This window comes from Phoca vitulina, unplaced genomic scaffold (assembly GCF_004348235.1).
Source record: "Phoca vitulina isolate PV1807 unplaced genomic scaffold, GSC_HSeal_1.0 scaffold34, whole genome shotgun sequence".
Lineage (NCBI taxonomy): Eukaryota > Metazoa > Chordata > Mammalia > Carnivora > Phocidae > Phoca > Phoca vitulina.
The window spans coordinates 2,828,471-2,846,054 of record NW_022589737.1 but is presented as its reverse complement, the minus strand read 5'-3'; positions in this window follow the sequence as shown (position 1 = coordinate 2,846,054).

The following is a 17,584-nucleotide window of genomic DNA, read 5'->3' as shown; positions in this document are numbered from 1 at the left end:
CTTTCAGACTAAATTCCTGTCTAGTAATTACTGCCTGTGATTCTGAGCGGTAATACATAGTTATCAGCGAGCACTCATCAGAGAGGTTAGCAGAGTGGGGCTTCCCACCGCAAACTGGGAGGCTTCATTATGTTTTTGCTGAGTTACTTTGCCTGGTGGCTGTTTATAGAGTTATCTCCTCTCAGAATGACTGTTCTGCTACTCCCAATCCTGATTATGGATCATTTCCCCTTCCTCCCCCTGGAAGCAGGGAAGAATTCGCAAGAGTGGACTCTCCCCTTCTAGAAGAGGAAATACGGAAGCCTGTGGCACAGTTCTGGAGTGAGTCCTTCACTCCTGATTTCTCTTTCCAGAAACACCAGCCTGTGGAGCCAGAGTCCTTACTGTTTAACTTAGGAGCTGAATGACCCTAAGACATACACTTCATCACTCTGAGGCTCAATTTCCTCTTCTGTAAAATGGGAATCAGTAATACCAACCTCCTCTCAATTTTGTGAGAATTAAAATAAGTAACATAGAAAACAAAGAGGTTATGTAGTCAAATTTGATTTAGTATAACATCTCAGGTCCTGTTGTAGCTCAGCAAATGGCAGAAGTTGTTTATTATTATTATTATTATTATTAATTTTCTACTGTGGTTTTGTTATGAAACAAAGTATTATGTCTGAAGCAAACTTGCTGTGTGATCCTGTGCAAATTGCTTGACTTCTCTGAGCCTTTGTAGTACGTATAAAGCAAAGTATTCTATATGAAGCAAGTCAACAAATCTGTTAGCTGCTCTTCTCAGATTGGCTGCTCTACTCCCTCCCTCTGTGGGGCCTGTCTTGCCCTCAGCAGCACACTCAGCTGGGGAGGGAGCACCTGGACCTCAGAGCCTCACCCACCACCCCAACTCGGACCTTTATGGCATCTCTTATGCTTACTTGCAGGGACACTAATTTTAGACATGTGAGTTTTGAGTCCTGAGGAAAGAACACTCTTTTCTCTCCTCAGTGTCTGTCTCTGTCCGCCTCTCACCACACGGACCTCCAAGAGGAGGAAGAGATGGTCACTCAGAGCCACACAGAACCCCCCAGACCCTATTTTACTCGCCTGCGGGATTCCCACCCTAATAGAAACAGAAGTCTCTCCTGTTTCTGTGTTTCACTTTTTTAACAGCGCTCAGAGGAAGATAATTATTATGCCTCTTTTACTATGATTTTTTAAAATTATTTTTAATATGATTTTTTAAAAGCTTGGTCTGGCTCAGCAACCTGTCCTGGGGTGCAGGTCGTCACAGCGGGGGGTCAGGTGCGATGCCGTGTGCAGAATGCCCGACACGAGGCTGACACACACCATCTCATAATCCAATCTTTCCCTTCCCCTTGCCACCTCTCAGGGGGCACCTCACTGTGGGGAAGCGGTCCTGTCAAAATCGTAGCCGCCTCATCTCCCGCCCTACACCCCTCATGCCCCTTGCCGCGGCCATAGGGAGCTTGTCCCCAGTGCCCCCAGAACTGCCCTTTCACAGCTGTGCACACTGCGACCCCTCCCCCCTCCGGCCAACCTTCTCGCACGTGCCATTTTCCAACAATTCCTTTGATAAGAAACTTGCCTGATCTCCCAAGAAGAGCTGGTCATCATCTTCCTCTGCTCCAATAGCAACTGGCTGCTCCCCATCTCTGATTCCAAATTCTTTATTTCTTTGTCTCTGTCTCCTACTAGATGCAAAATCTCAAGGGCCTGGAGTTTATGGCTTATTCATTTCTGTATTCCTGGCCTACACATAGTAGGCATTTAATAAATATTTAAGGGAATCGAAAGTCCTTGAACAAAACCGTGGACTCCCATTATTTGCTGGTTTCCTGCCGACTCCCTGGAACACGGACAAAGAAGACTGAACGGTCGGAGTGATAGCAATTGAGAACCTGGAAAGAAGCTCAAGTAAAATGAAGGCCCTGCCTAGAGAGTTACCAATTCATGCATTGTCCCTCCATGAGCAGGAGGGATTTCAAGTCTTTCCAGCTCCCTGAAAACTCTGGCCACCCCTCTGCAGCGAAAAAGAATGGAGTGCCACCCCGGCCAACAGCATGCCGAGCCGCGTGCCGCGTCCCCGTTGGCCGAGTCAGCCCGAAGACGGCAGCACGGAGCCCAAGCATGGAAAGGTGAACTCTTCCAGGCCTGACACTGTGATCGAATATTATTGCCGGCACTTCCAGGAGGCACTTTGGATGGTAGTCCTGGCCCAGTGTGCATGCAGCTGCAGAGAGCTGTGTGAGCTCTCTGAGGGGGCCCTGGCAGAGATGCACCCAATTTCCATTTTTCTTTTTCCCTTCTCTGTACATATTCCAGGACAGGGCCAGGCAATCACCCGACTAGAGGCTCCTGACTGCCCAGCAGCATTGCCAGAAGCCAGACCAAGAAAAGGGGGACACTTCAAAGGCCAAGAGAAGGAAGAGTGAGGAGAGTCAGCCCAATAAACAACACATCACAGTTGTATGAACCTGACAAAACGGGGCTGAATTTAAACACAGGAGAGTCGTCTAATCCGGTAGCCTGGGAGATGGCATCCCTGCGGATACGCCAGGGTCTGACTCACCCTCTCTGGATGAACTTGAACTTCGCATGATCCTCATCTACAAAACCGGGAGAGTAGAATTGCATCATCATAGTGGAAGAAGAAACTCCAGAGATCTGTTGGTCTGAAAGCCCTAATTTTTTTTTTTTTAAAGATTTTATTTATTTGACAGAGAGAGACACAGCGAGAGAGGGAACACAAGCAGGGGGAGCAGGAGAGGGAGAAGCAGGCCTCCCGCCGAGCAGGGAGCCCGATGCGGGGCTCGATCCCAGGACCCTGGGATCATGACCCGAGTCGAAGGCAGATGCTTAACGACTGAGCCACCCAGGTGCCCCTGAAAGCCCTAATTTTGAGGACGAGGCAACAAAAACTCAGAGAAGTAGAGCGATTTGCCCAGGATCACACAGCCAGTTTGTGATAGGGCTGGGACAAGAACCCACATCTCTCAAGTACCACGTTTCCTGTGAACAGCATTTCAGATTCTCAGAAGACAACTCTCCGTGCCAAATAAAAGCACAGCGTCACTCTGTGTTGAACCTGGTGACTAGAAGGAGTTAAGCAACAGCTCTAGAAGTCCAAGGGCTGCCGAGATCATTTGTCTAAGGTGTGTGCCTATGAATTTGTGTTTGTGGCTCAATGCTGCATTGAACATGAAAGTCAGGTAGTCTAAGGGAAGTATAACAATCAGATATTTCTTCCCTTATTCATGCTCTCTAACCCCAAACTTGATGAGGTCCTTGGGGATTTTTTTTTCCACTGTGCTTTCATTCCTGAACCCTCCACTATTTGATTTCCCATCAGCTCCTGCCCTGACTGTCCTGGTTTCATGCACCCACCTGCCCACCCATACTCACCATACAGAAATAATTTTATCAAGTGGCCAAGCTGCAGATTGCCTCTAAACAGCTGGGCTCAGGAAAAGCTCTGGGGATAAGTTCGGATCAGGAGTTATCTTCCCTGACACGCTGTTTCTGGATTTGCATACACGTGGGCTGGATGTTTTAATTAGCACTGTCAGCTAGTCTGGTCACAGCTCCCCACCAACTGCTTTGCTTCGTAAGTGAGTGGTCGAAAGCTGTTGTATTGAGAGGTTGGGTGCTCTGATTTCTAGAAAAAGAAAACAACACCTGGGTGTCTGCATCTTATTTGTTCATTCATGTTCAACAACGGTTTATCAAGGCTCTATTAAGTGTCAGGCATTGAGCTGGAATGCGGGGATCCTAAGAGAATAAAACATGACTCCTGCTCATAAAGAGAGCCCACATACGGGACAATAAATGTTATAAACAGATAATGGAGGGTGAAGGTGGATATCTGATGATGCAGAGATGCACAGGGTGTGATGAAAGACCAGAGGAGGAGCATTTTACCCGGCCTTGTGTTTGTGGTGGGAGGGGGCCGGGGAGTGGTTTCCATTGCTGAGAATCTGGGAAGGCTTCCTGGAGGAAGAGGTGTTCAAACAAGTCCCAGATGGCACAGGGAGCTAATAAGGCACAAGATGGGGTTGGCAAAGCTTTCTTGGCAGAGGAAACAGCATGAACAAAGAGATGAAGAAGAACAGCAACATGAGAGTAGGTAGATAAGCAACAGGTGGCTTCATTTTCAAGAAGGGACTGGCAGCTGGAAATAGCGTTTGGGGGTGGAGAAAAGGAAGGGGAAGAGGTGGAGGCAAGGGACACATAGATGACATTTGTCTAGCAGTTCACAGTCTATTGCTCCACATGCACTGAGCAGCCTCATGAAGTTTACAGGGGAGACACCAGTCCCTTCTGAATGCACCAGTGGTGCCCTCATTACCAGTCCAATGAGCCACCTTTCCTCTCCTTCCTGCTTTGCAGCACAGGCTGCCTGGCCCATCTTCTCTCGGCCTCTAGGATCTCGTTCATTCCTGCCTTCTTCCTAGCTCTCTGGCTTTCCCTTTCTATCTCCTCAACAGCTAATCTGCGAGACAGAGCACAAGTGGAGGGAGGAGCAGAGGAAGAAGGACAAGCAGACTCCCCACAGAGCAGGGAGCCTGAGGCAGGGCTTGATCCCAGGGGGATCGACCTGAGCCGAAGGCAGATGCTTAACCAACTGAGCCACCTGGGCTCCCCTACCATTCTCCAGCCTGACCATTAGCTTTTCACCCATAGACCCACAGCACTGGGGCATGTGGTGCCCTTTCAGTCTGTCACCTGTACGCAACCTATCTTCTCTGCTTGAAATTCTTCCCCTGCCCCAGACCCAGAGGTCCTCCTATATGAGCTCATTGCAGCTTTTAATGTTCCATGTGGTAGTGACCTCTCTCCCTAATCAGACTAAGCATCTTAGGGATGGGATATTTGTCTTATTCAGTCATATGCCCAATGCCTAGCACAGAAACTGGTACATAGAAAAAGTATTCATGTGTGCACGGGCGGGCACACGCGCACGCACATACACACACCATACACGCCAGTTAATTTGAATTGCATTATTCCTCTTGTCAATCTGTAGATATTTAAGACCTTATTCAAATGTCACCTCTTCTGTGAAGACTTCCTTAATTCCACCAGGCATCTATAGACTTTTCTTCAGGTCTCTATTATTCCTCTTGTTACCCTGTTTATTATTACCAGAGTTCCTCAAGGGTAGAGAACAGCCACCCACACTGTGACTAGTTCAAGGTTGAGACTCAAACATTATCTGATGATTGAATGAACCATCAAGTTACATAAAGGAACTCTGGGCTTCGGAGAAGTTGAGCATCTCATGAGAAGTCACACACTAGTATATCTGGGACTAAACCTCTTGGCTCTGGGTTCACAGATTTTTCCTTTAAAGCCAAAAACGAGCATCCCTGATCCCACCACCCAGTGCCAGCTCTGCAAAGACCCTCCACAAGGCATGACTCCTCTTCTTGGGTGACAGAACCTCCAGTGAGCCCACAGCCACCGCACACTGGGCAGCCAGCCTCTACAGCATGGGACACCGGGTGCTGACAGCCCTCAGAGCTGTGGGACAAGTTAAGTTTTCCAAGTTATGCTTAGGAAACATTGAGCCTCCTAACAGATACATTGAGCCACAGCCTGGGCTTCCAATACTGAGTTGAACCTGCATTTGACTCCAGCTCCACCATTTGCCAGCTTTGTGACTTTGAGCAGGTCACACGTTACACTTAATTTTCTCAACGATAGGAATAAATATAACTACCCTTCACAATCGCGCAGAAAACAGGTAACAGTCTCAGGGTTAGAAACATTTTTCATAGACCTTATTATTGAATCTCTGTAAATATATTGACATAACAGGAGCCAAGTAAATGCTCACCATGAGTGGCATCAAGTTATGCTTGGTCTGTACAACAATCTGTTCTCTTTTCAATAATTTTTCATAGCCCAGAATCCTCTTTAGCCATCTATGTTGACCTCCTAGACCTTGACAGCACATGGGAAGAAGAATTCAAATTCAAATAAAGGAAAGAATTAGAACCTCCTCCGATACACTGTAGATCCACAATGGTCCTGTTTTGCATAGTTTTTGCCATCCTTATTGTGGTCATTTTTTGCAAGATGCTTTGATAAACTCAGGGGAAAAAAGGCATGCAGAGAAATCCCAGAGTAACAATGTGTAAAAGAAACATACAGAAGAGGATTCCTGGAGGGTCCAAGGTGTTTTCCCAAATGGGCCCGTGTGCATTCCACACTTTTCATGCTTCTCTTAAAGAAAGGGCCAGTCCACTCCTGGTATTAGAAATCCAGCCAAAAATTAACAAGTCAGGAAACGACAGATGTTGGCGGGGCTGCAGAGAAAGGGGAACCCTCCTACACTGTTGGTGAGAATGCAAGCTGGTGCAGCCACTCTGGAAAACAGTATGGAGGCTCCTCAAAAAGTTGAAAATAGAGCTACCATATGATCCAGCAATTGCACTACTGGGTATTTACCCCACAGATACAAATGTAGGGATCCGAAGGGGTACGTGCACCCCGATGTTTATAGCAGCAATGTCCACAATAGCCCAACTGTGGAAAGAGCCAAGATGTCCATCGACAGATGAATGGATAAAGAAGATGTGGTATATATACACAATGGAATATTATGCAGCCATCAAAAGGAATGAGATCTTGCCATTTGCAACTATGTGGATGGAACTGGAGGATATTATGCTGAGCGAAATAAGTCAATCAGAGAAAGACATGTAGCATATGACCTCACTGATATGAGGAATTCTTTTTTTGTTTGTTTGTTTGTTTTTTTAAATTTTTTTATTGTTATGTTAATCCCCATACATTACATCATTAGTTTTAGATATAGTGTTCCATGATTCATTGTTTGTGCATAACACCCAGTGCTCCATGCAGAACGTGCCCTCCTCAATACCCATCACCAGGCTAACCCATCCTCCCAACCCCCTCCCCTCTAGAACCCTCAGTTTGTTTTTCAGAGTCCATTGTCTCTCATGGTTCTTCTCCCCCTCCGATTTCCCCCCCTTCATTCTTCCCCGATATGAGGAATTCTTAATCTCAGGAAACAAACTGAGGGTTGCTGGAGTGGTGGGGGGTGGGAGGGAATGGGTGTCTGGGTGATAGACATTGGAGAGGATAACTGCTATGGTGAGCGCTGTGAATTGTGCAAGACTGTTGAATCACAGATCTGTACCTCTGAAACAAATAATACATTATATGTTAAAAAAAAAAAAAAAAAAAAGCAGGGGGCGCCTGGGTGGCTCAGTCGTTAAGCGTCTGCCTTCGGCTCAGGTCATGATCCCAGGGTCCTGGGATCGAGTCCCCACATCGGGCTCCCTGCTTGGCGGGAAGCCTGCTTCTCCCTCTCCCACTCCCCCTGCTTGTGTTCCTGCTCTCGCTATCTCTCTCTCTGTCAAATAAATAAATAAAATCTTTAAAAAAAAAAAAAAAGCAGGAGGGGAAGAATGAAGGGGGGCAAATTGGAGGGGGAGATGAACCATGAGATACTATGGACTCTGAAAAACAAACAGGGTTCTAGAGGGGAGGGGGTGGGAGGATAGGTTAGCCTGGTGATGGGTATTAAAGAGGGCACGTTCTGCATGGAGCACTGGGTGTTATGCACAAACAATGAATCATGGAACACTACATCAAAAACTAATGATGTAATGTATGGTGATTAACATAACATAATAATAAAAAAATAAAATAAATAAAAAATAAAAAACATTTAAACAATAAAAAAAAAAGAAAAGAAATCCAGCCAAATGGTCTGAGCATCCAGGAATATGTTAGGTCTATTTCTGGGAATTCCCACAAGCTTAATCACCCCAATTTTTACATGCCTCATAAATTTAAAACAAAAATTTCCAGCCCATGCGCCAATCCTTGAAGGATGTGGAGTTATTGTGGGCAGTTTCAAATTTGGGCGTGCATTAAGTGTCCTCTCGCACCTAAAAAAGATTCGTGTTTCGCAAATACATCCAATTTTCAATTGTATTTTAGATTGTTATGAATAAATATATACCTATATAAGATCATTACTGAATTTTTAATAGCTGTTTGTCATTGTGCATTTTCCTACAAAATAAGTATTAACAGGATTAATAATAACTTCAAATTTGATGGTGGGGAAATTGGCAAAGGGTGTGCTTTGCAAAATGCTTGACATGAAAAGCAATGGCAATGCCAGAGTGTTTAGGAATCGCTCTTAAACAGTCCGAACCCAGGATCTGAGCGAACCTGGAAGGCAGCTTTCCTGAGCAACTCAGACATATGTATGTTGCAGGGTGACCTTGAGAAAGATCTTTCTGCTCCCGAAGATGGAGCTATTCAGGTCTCTCTGCCAACCTAATCCACCACGCAGCCCTGGCACGAGATGCAGGGAGAGCTAATCTTTCCTCCTTCCATCTGGGGGGCTGGAGTGGGGGGAGAGCCCTGCAGCAGCTGCCAGCCGAGGGCCAGTGGGTGGATGAGCGGGAAAGGGCAACACAGTGCCCCCCAGACAGACGTGAGCATCTCTCCTCTGTTCCTTCCAGATCCCTCTCCATCAACCCCCATGACAAAGTAGCAGCAGAAAGTAAGTCTGGCGAGCATGCGGCCGGGAGAACACAGAGGTAAAGAGCAAGGTGACTAACCTCATCAAGCCATCACAAATTAAATACTGTCTGTGCGGGAGAGTTCACCTCCCAGCTTGCTTTGGGAGCAGGACGCTGAGATTTTTCTGTGCTCTGACCAGATAAGAGGCTGCAAGCCAGCTAGCCAGCCTAGGTGAGAATGAGATGGGTCAACTACATATACAGCAAGTATGTGTCAGGTTGGCAACTGATTATGGGCAGGACACATCGGTCACCCAAGCAGGTCGCTGCCTGCCGTTGCAGGTGACACAGACCTGGACCCTGATCACCTGCCTGAAGGCTCCTTTCTTCCCCACTGACCAGGGGTTCCAGAGGAGCAAGCCCCTGGACGAGCCATGAACCCCACCAGGCCTTTGTTTCTGTGCCAGAGAAGGGGTGCTATTAATACCTGTTTACCTCCCAGAGGGGGCTGGGAGCCTTAATTAAGTGTGGTTTGTGAAGTGCTCTGAGGTTGCCAGATGAAAGCTGAGGTCTGAGTGCAAACTATTATTGTTAATTAATTATTGTCAGCAGAATTCTTTACTCTTGTGTTTTCAGGTCTAGGAGCCCTTGTTTACTGGTAAAAGAGTGTTTTTTTTTTTTTTTTTTTTTTTAAAGATTTTATTTATTTTTATTTGAGAGAGAGAGAATGAGAGAGAGTGAGTACATGAGAGGGGGGAGGGTCAGAGGGAGAAGCAGACTCCCTGCCGAGCAGGGAGCCCGATGCGGGACTCGATCCAGGGACTCCAGGATCATGACCTGAGCCGAAGGCAGTCGCTTAACCAACTGAGCCACCCAGGCGCCCAAAAGAGTGTTTTTGTTATACATTTTCCATCTTCCTCTCCCACCCATATCTGTGGCCGATGATCTCTTCCATTCTCCTCTTTCCTCCGCCTCCCCTATCTCCAGGCCCTGGCTGGAAAGCGAGGCACGTAGCTTCCCCCTTGCACCCCGGATCCAAGCAGGCTTTCGGAAAGGGTGGAAGAGAAATCCTTAGGAATATGAAAGTAAACTGAAACATCAGAAAGTATCTAAGACAAAATACGTGTAGCCTCAGCTGGGAAACACAGAGTCCCTCTGGGAAAAATATGCAATTAATCCTAGACAGAATATAGAGCTGAAATATGGAAGTCTTTCTGCTAAGATGGTTTCTGCTGGTACATGATTATGACCTCTGAGGGGCAATGATACGCTTGATCAGGAGAAGGCATCGGAAATTCTCGGAGCAGTGAGCCTAACGACAGGACCAGGAAGCCTCGTTTTTACAACTCTCTCACTCTGCACCCCAACCCCGCAAAAAAAAAAAAAAAAAAAAACACGGCCGGCTCAACTCTAATTTCTATCTTCAATTAGTTAGGATAACAATCCTATAGAAATTCTAGAATAAAGTGCGCCTCTGAGATTAAAAAGAGGGAGACCAGAGGCATTAGGGGAACAAAGCAACCCAGATGGAACAATGCGTGTCTTCCCATCTTGGCTGCCACCTGGCGCTCACCAAGTTGGCGTCTGAATCAAGGGCATTGTGGATGCAAGACAAGAGAATCCCCAGTGAACTGTAGCTTTTATGAATAAATTGTACTTGCCAAAATTGGTTGGTTGTTTGTGGACATTGATTTATTTTCTCTGATTCTTTCTGATTGTTATATTTTGGATGGTGCTTACTGATGTGAAAAAGCCATCTAGTATTGCTGATAAATCTAGAGATAACGGCAGAGGTCAAAAAAGGGAGAAGGAAGGAAAAGAAAGTGTGCTTGCCACAGAACAGTGAAAATTTCTTCGTAAAGAACAACTCTCTAAAGCTATTTGAATGCCATTTCACCCCATTTCATAATTGTATAATTGGTCAGGTCACTTGTTTGGTTTTTTCCTTTCCCTTCTGGAGTTAAGGATGGAATAGAGAGCATAGTGGGAGGGCTTTGTTGTATCTGAGTGTTCAGACATTTTGTTGCATTTATTTGTTACTTCTCCTCTTCTCTTTCCTCTGCATAAGTGTGTGGAGTGTGTGTGTGTGTGTGTGTGTGTGTGTGTGTGTAAGAGAGGTTGTGGGGGAGGTGGGGAAGGGCAGAGAAAGAAGGCGAGAGCAGGCTTTCAGCATAGTAACAGCACCATTGGGGACTGGGACGTTTTACTTGTTCTCCTTTGAGTGTGCACACCTAACATTTTCAAGGTCATGCGGATAGGCACATTCCCTGCCTTCAAGGTGAGCCTGAACCTCTCTGATTCCCTGGATCTCAGCGCTCTCTCTACTGGAGTCCTAGTGCCAAGCTCGCATCTGGCGGGCTTTCTAAAAAAAGAACCTTGAACTCAGTGAAACTTCCAGGTGGGATGGTTGGGCATGGAAGGAGGGAATATGGGGAGGGAAAGCAGGGAAGGAGTGGGAGGCAAGACGCTGCTGACTGACTCTGTTTCCACCTTTGTATCACAACTCTTGAAACATTACACTTAAAATAGGTCAACAGGGATTTGGGATGAAGTGGGATAAGCTTTAGTTAATTATCCCAATGTGCAGAATGCCTGCTTTTAAATCCTGAGTTGGATTTAATCACAGAAGCTGAGAAGATCTCCCAACCTCCAAATGCATTTGAAAATTGACCAGAGGGTTACTCTATCCAAAGAGATAGCTTGTTCGGTAATAGGGTCACAAATGTAACAATTGCACAGAGACAGAAGCATACAATGGCTCATCTGCGTGCTGGATCCTGGTGTCATTCAAGGGAGCAATGCAGCAGACGGAATTAAGGAGTGAGGACTGGCTCTGATCATTTTTCCACATCCTTTCTGTCAGGCTGGGTCTCCTCAGCAGAACAAACCTCAAATTCAATATAACAGAGACACAAAAAAAGACAAGGAACAGCTGCAATCAATTGGCAGAGAGACATTAATAATAGAGATGCTGAGGATGGGGGAGGGACAATATTTTAAACCTTACTTTTAGACACACGTTGTATTTTGAGTTATCTTTACTTTTCGGTAATCTTGCATGAATGAGGGTATCATGGGGTCCATTTTAAAGAAGAATACGAGCTCTCCTGGGGTAAATTGTCACTACAAAGACTAATTTTTCCCAGCAGTCTAACAGCAAGTTGATTTATTTTAAGAACAGTTGGGAAACTATCACAGGAAACGGTTCGGATTACCCTCCACTGATCGCTTTTTAAAACAATCTTTCCATTACCTTATTGGAGCAGATGGATCCAGAACACAGCTTCCCACAAGTTCTTTCAGGATCACAGATCCATCCTGACCTCTCCATTCATGAAGGCATCGCCCATGGGAGTGCCAGAACTCTCCCATCAGATCCCATATCCGTTGGTTGGCTTTATTTTTTTTTTTCATTTTGCTGTCTTCTTGCTAAACAACCCCAATCACATGTTTTCAGAGGGCAAGAATTATATCCATTTCAGTTTTTTGTTGTTGTTCGAAATCTCAAATACTATCATTTTGCAGAGAGCTGCAATATGGCTGATGTTCCGTAAATGGCGATCTAAGAAGCATTTATTGAGTATCGAATATGCATGAGGCATTGCAGTGTTCGCAAAAATTCAAGAGTCCTTACCCTCGGGAAGTTTGCAAGCTAACGGGCAGGAGGGGCATAAGCAGAAGACACAGAAATACATATAATCGAGGTAGAATAAAATGGGCATTACATGAGTGATACAAATAACACACTGTAAGAATACAGAGTAAGAAGGGATTGGCCTGAGATGACAAGGTGAAGAGCCTCACAGAGAAGGTGACACATGAGTCAGGTTTTATAGTAAATTAGGGTTTTGGTAGAAGAGGGCTGGAAAGGAGTTCAAGACTGAGAAAGCCGCATGAGCCCCAGCTCAGACGAAAGTGATGGCAAGACGAACCTCTGCTTTGACAAGGGTGCCCGGACCAACGCGGTGAGATCAAATCCAAGTTTCCCTGCAGAATTCCTTCACTTGCCTGCTTCTAGAATTAAGGCATTCTCGTCAATACCCAGGAACCAGATAAATCAGGTGACTTGCAAAATCACCTTATCACTGGAGGACAGGGTCCACAATGTCATCACGGGGTTCTGACTCCCAAATATCAGACAGATGAGGGAGGGCCCTGAATTTCCCAGATGTCACTCCTGTGAAATTTCCACCCTGACCCCCACCCCTACCCCCAAGGGTCATGTGAGAGACCTCACACACTCACAGATACAGAGCTTTCTGCCAGACTTTAGAACAAGAATTTCACCTCAGAGGTGAGAACAGATATGAGAAATTACAGCCCCAAGAGTGATTTTTCCCTCCAGGCTGTCATGAGCACCTGAAAACAGGGGTTTATAATGGAAGTGGCATCGCAAACTGTGATTTGGTGGCCGCAGAAGTGTGACACAGTCCTCAAGTACAAGCACTGTAATAAGAAGAAGCATTTAAATGGTGCTCGGATGGCTGGCATAGGTGCTCATCTTTTTCTAGATCATCACCTCTCCTAATCTCTCCCATTTCCAGCTAAAAAGACACGCAAGTTTCATGGGGGGAAAAAAAACTTAGTGCAAAAACAGGAAGTTTGGTAACTGGAGAAAAATCAATTATGAAGGATGTTGGTCTCTGACTTGAGGCGGTTGTCACAAGGAAGCTATGATAACCTCAGGGCTCTTGGAGAGTTCATCAGGGTTCAAGTCCCTCCTGGCCTGCCCCAAGCCTCTCTGACCAGGCATGGTCCCAGAGCCAGTTACCTTAACATTCCATTCGAGTATAGACTCAAGGTGATGGGATTGGGCTCTATTAGCCCAGCATAAACTGCAACTCTTTGCAAAGAAGCTGTAGCCAATATGAACACAAAAGGAGGTTCTTTCTCCAACAGTCCTATAAACTACTCCATCGATCTGCTTCTGTATTCTGAGATCATATGGAGTGTCATGAAATTAATAAAAATGTTCCAAGTCACAAAAGGGAAAAGTTGAAATTCACATGGGACATCAGGTAAAAAAAATCTAGCAACAAATAAAAATCACCCATGCATCATCAGAAAGCCATATGTGTGTGTACATACATACATTGTATATATACATATATATATGTACAATATATATATTAATGCTTAAAGTGAATTATCTGATTTAAGCCCTTTAAAATTTTTCAAATGTACCTGTGAAGGGTATCTATTAAGTTGTACAGATATCCTTGACATGCATGAGCTGATCAGATCCCATCTGAGAAGCAGGTCTGGAGTACAAGGAGAAAGCCACAAAGCCCTAAGCAGGGGTTTGGATAGTGAGGATATGGGGGGGACTGGAATCGATAATACTACTCAGCAAAGGGATAGAGACAAGGAAGGGGAGTACAGAGTACTCATAAAAGATAGTTTGACCCAGGCAAGCCACAAGCCAATGCCCATTCTTGATCACGTACCTGCAGATGCTTTGGAGAGAATCCATCACTATTTCTTAACTAGACACCTGGGGTGCCTACTCTATGGATGGTGGCTCATTCACCATCCACCACCAGGTTCATCTTTACATTCAAAAGTAGCATAAGTTCATGCTTTTCAAATAATAGCAAATAATTGCTGATATTTACCATGCGTACCACGCACTGTTTACTGCTTTATGTGCATTAGTTCATCTAATCCTCATACTGAATTCAATAATACTTATGATGTAGGTGTGATTATTACTATTATGCCCAGTTCACAGGTGAGGAGACCAAGGCTCAGAGAGTCAAGGCCACACTTAATCAGTGGAGGGGAAATCTGCCCCCAGGGAACATTTGGCAATGTCTGGAGACATCTTTGCTTGCTGAGACTGGGTGGAGGAGGGTACCTCAGGGGGAGGATGCTACTGGCATCCACAGGTTGAGCACAGGGTTGCTCAAAATCCTCTAACACACAGACAACCCTCTTCCCCAAACAGAATGATCTGGCCCAAGATATCAACAGTGCTCAAGTTCTGAAACCCTTCATGAATATGTTATTCTGAAACCTCAGATATTTGTAAAGCACTTCAAAATTTACAAAAGGCTTTTGGCCATGTTTTCTCATTTGATCTCACAACATTTCTCTGTAGTAAGGAGAACACATTGCACTGTGTTTGTTCTGCAGATACAGAATGACTCGCAAATGGTGGCGGCTTGTCTGACGTGGGGCAGATGGAATGCCAACAAGACGGCCCATGGGTCCTAACATCCAGCCCACTGCATCTAGGGTGGGACCATTACATAGGATCTGGCTGCCTCTTTCCAGGACAGTTTATGTCGTTACAAACTCTTCTGATAGCCAGTGAAAATACCAGGGACCAAAGGTTTATTTCCTTCTCATTGGTAGGATAGATAATTTGAAGTTTGTGAGGCACATCTTACATAAATAAAAGACCTACAATTTATCAATGACGACAACCTTAGCAGCAAGCACACACAATTTACTACTTCCTTTCTTCTTTCAGGAGTGCTCAGGACCGGCAGGTGGGAGAAAGGATAGTCATCTGTTCACCTGATTTTTAAAACTTCCTACCTGCAAAAGGACTTTTAGTTTTAAAAGAAGCCCAAATAAGTGACCTTTGTGGTTACAGCCCACTCTCCAGATTCTGCTTTGCTTTAACCAACCTACATGCATGCTACCTGAATAGGTGGGTGGCCACATGGAGAGAATCATAATGGCCGCTCACTTTCCCGCAGCAGCCCAGGGCTTCTCTGCAAGGCTTCTGGACCTCTCGCAGCCCATGAGACAGCCAGGCAGAGGCAGCCCGAAGGGGAGAAGGGGAGCATGGAGGAACTCACAGAGCTCATCCGGAAGTGAGAGGGCAATGTGCACCCTGTGGTTTGAAGGTCTGCCATGGGGATGGTCTCCAACCAGAGAGAACTCTCATTCCTCCAGGCTCAAGTACCCCCACTGCTTAGTCACCTGTCTAATCTCAGATTTTCCCTTTTAAGAAGCTCCTGAAAAAAAAAAATCATTACTATTCTCCGAGGAGAGGATTACAGATTCAATGTTTAACAGAATCTAACACTAGCCATAGTCTATATTAGACAATTCACAGGCTTTGCAATCAAACGGACCTCAATTCCAATCTGGTGTCTCCCACTTTGAATGAAAATCAAATTGTAAACAGTTACACACAGTTTGAAACCTGTAGGGATTGAGTGACAACACATGACCCTCCACTCCATAACATCAGTATGAACAAACACATTAGGGTCACCAGTGTCGGTACCCCGTCCTCCCCCAGCCCTGGGTAAAAAAAAAAAAAGAGCAGAAAAGTCAAGTCCACAGGACCAGTTGGAGCAGCCGTAGGTGGGGGGCAAACAGGAGAGAGCCCCTGGTGAAGGGCCTCTGCCAGAAAGTCCGGGCCCTGCCTGTCTCCTCCGAGACTCTGCCTGCCCTAATTCTCACTAGAAAAATGAATTCCTACCCCTCTGGTCACTAGGTTATTTCTTAGGATGCCCAAGAAGGCCGCGAAAGATACAGGGACCAGCTCCAAACCTTAATCTAAGATTCAGCTAAATATGGCCTTGGGCCTAGCAACCTCCTCCTGGCCCCCAGGCAAGCCAGGCCAGCCCCAGGGCTGCTCTCCATCTCCAGAACGTGGCCCCACAGTGCCTTCAAGGACAGCACCAGCTCTGTTATGGGCAAGCATTACTTGCTTGCAGTGTATGTCATTTTAAGTCTGCGCCATCTGTTTGGGCCCTCATTATGAATCCATAATGAACATATGTGACAATTACATCTGTAAAAGGAAAAATGGGATTTTTTTGATTTAGGTTCAAGTAAATGCTCTTTGTACAAGCAAGCATGTATTTGAGGGCTTTATTTTTTTTTTTTCTCTCTAAGACTTGAGAAACTATTTGCCACAGGTAAGTTTTAGTTCTAGGCGCAACCATTAAGCTTAGAGTGACCAAAAATAAGAGACTGTAGCTCCCTGCTCTTAGAATAAAAAATAAAGGGGCGCCTGGGTGGCTCAGTCGTTAAGCGTCTGCCTTCGGCTCAGGTCATGATCCCAGGGTCCCGGGATCGAGCCCCGCATCAGGCTCTCTGCTCCGCAGGAAGCCTGCTTCTCCCTCTCCTACTCCCTCTGCTTGTGTTCCCTCTCTCGCTGTCTCTTTCTCTGTCAAATAAATAAATAAAATCTTTAAAAAAAAAAAAAAGAATAAAAAATAAAGTAAAATGAAATGAAACTAAATAAAATAAATAATAAAATAAAATAAAATAAAAACTAGGTTTCTTCCAGGAATTACAATCAATTCAGGGCACAGTAAACAACCATACTGAGGAACACGGGCCATGCAGTCTTGATCTCTAGGGCTGAACCTTAGCCCAACCACTTGCCAACTCTGTGACTTCAGGCAAGTTGCTCAAAGCCTTGTTGTCTCTGCATAATGTCTCTGCATAATAACAGCAATGCTGCCCCAGAGTCATGAGGAGTAAGGAGAGAAGCCACCCAAAGCCCTCAGCACAGTGCCTGGTACGCAGGGATTGGTCCTCAGTTTTCCCAACCTTGAGATGAGAGGAGGCTTGACTTTTTTTTTTTTTTTTTGAAAGAGAGAGAGGGGGAGAGAGCAGGGGGAGGGGCACAGGGAGAGAGAATCCCAAGCAGACTCTCCGCTTAGCGAAGAGCCCGACGTGGGGCTCGATCTCACAGCCCCGAGATCATGACCTGAGCTGAAACCAAGAGTTGGATGTTTAACCCACGTGAGCCACCCAGGCACCCCGAGGCTTGACATTTTATAGATAAATAGTTGGGAATAGATCTGGCCCTCACTTTTCAGAGGGCTAGAATCTTATAAGGATAAACTAGAAACTTTAAAACCTGGACTGCTGTTTTTAATTGTGCACACGCGTGTATGTGTGTGTGTGTGTGTGTGTGTGTAGAGATAGATGGGAGAGAGAGAGAGATGATAGACACAGGGAACACAGGAAAAATCAGGGACCATATTTATCAATTTAATAACAATTTTCTCTGATAGTGTGATTAGAGAGACCGAGAAAGGAGAACATTCAGAAAAACAAACAAACAAAATAACCCAAACCAGGGGCTATAT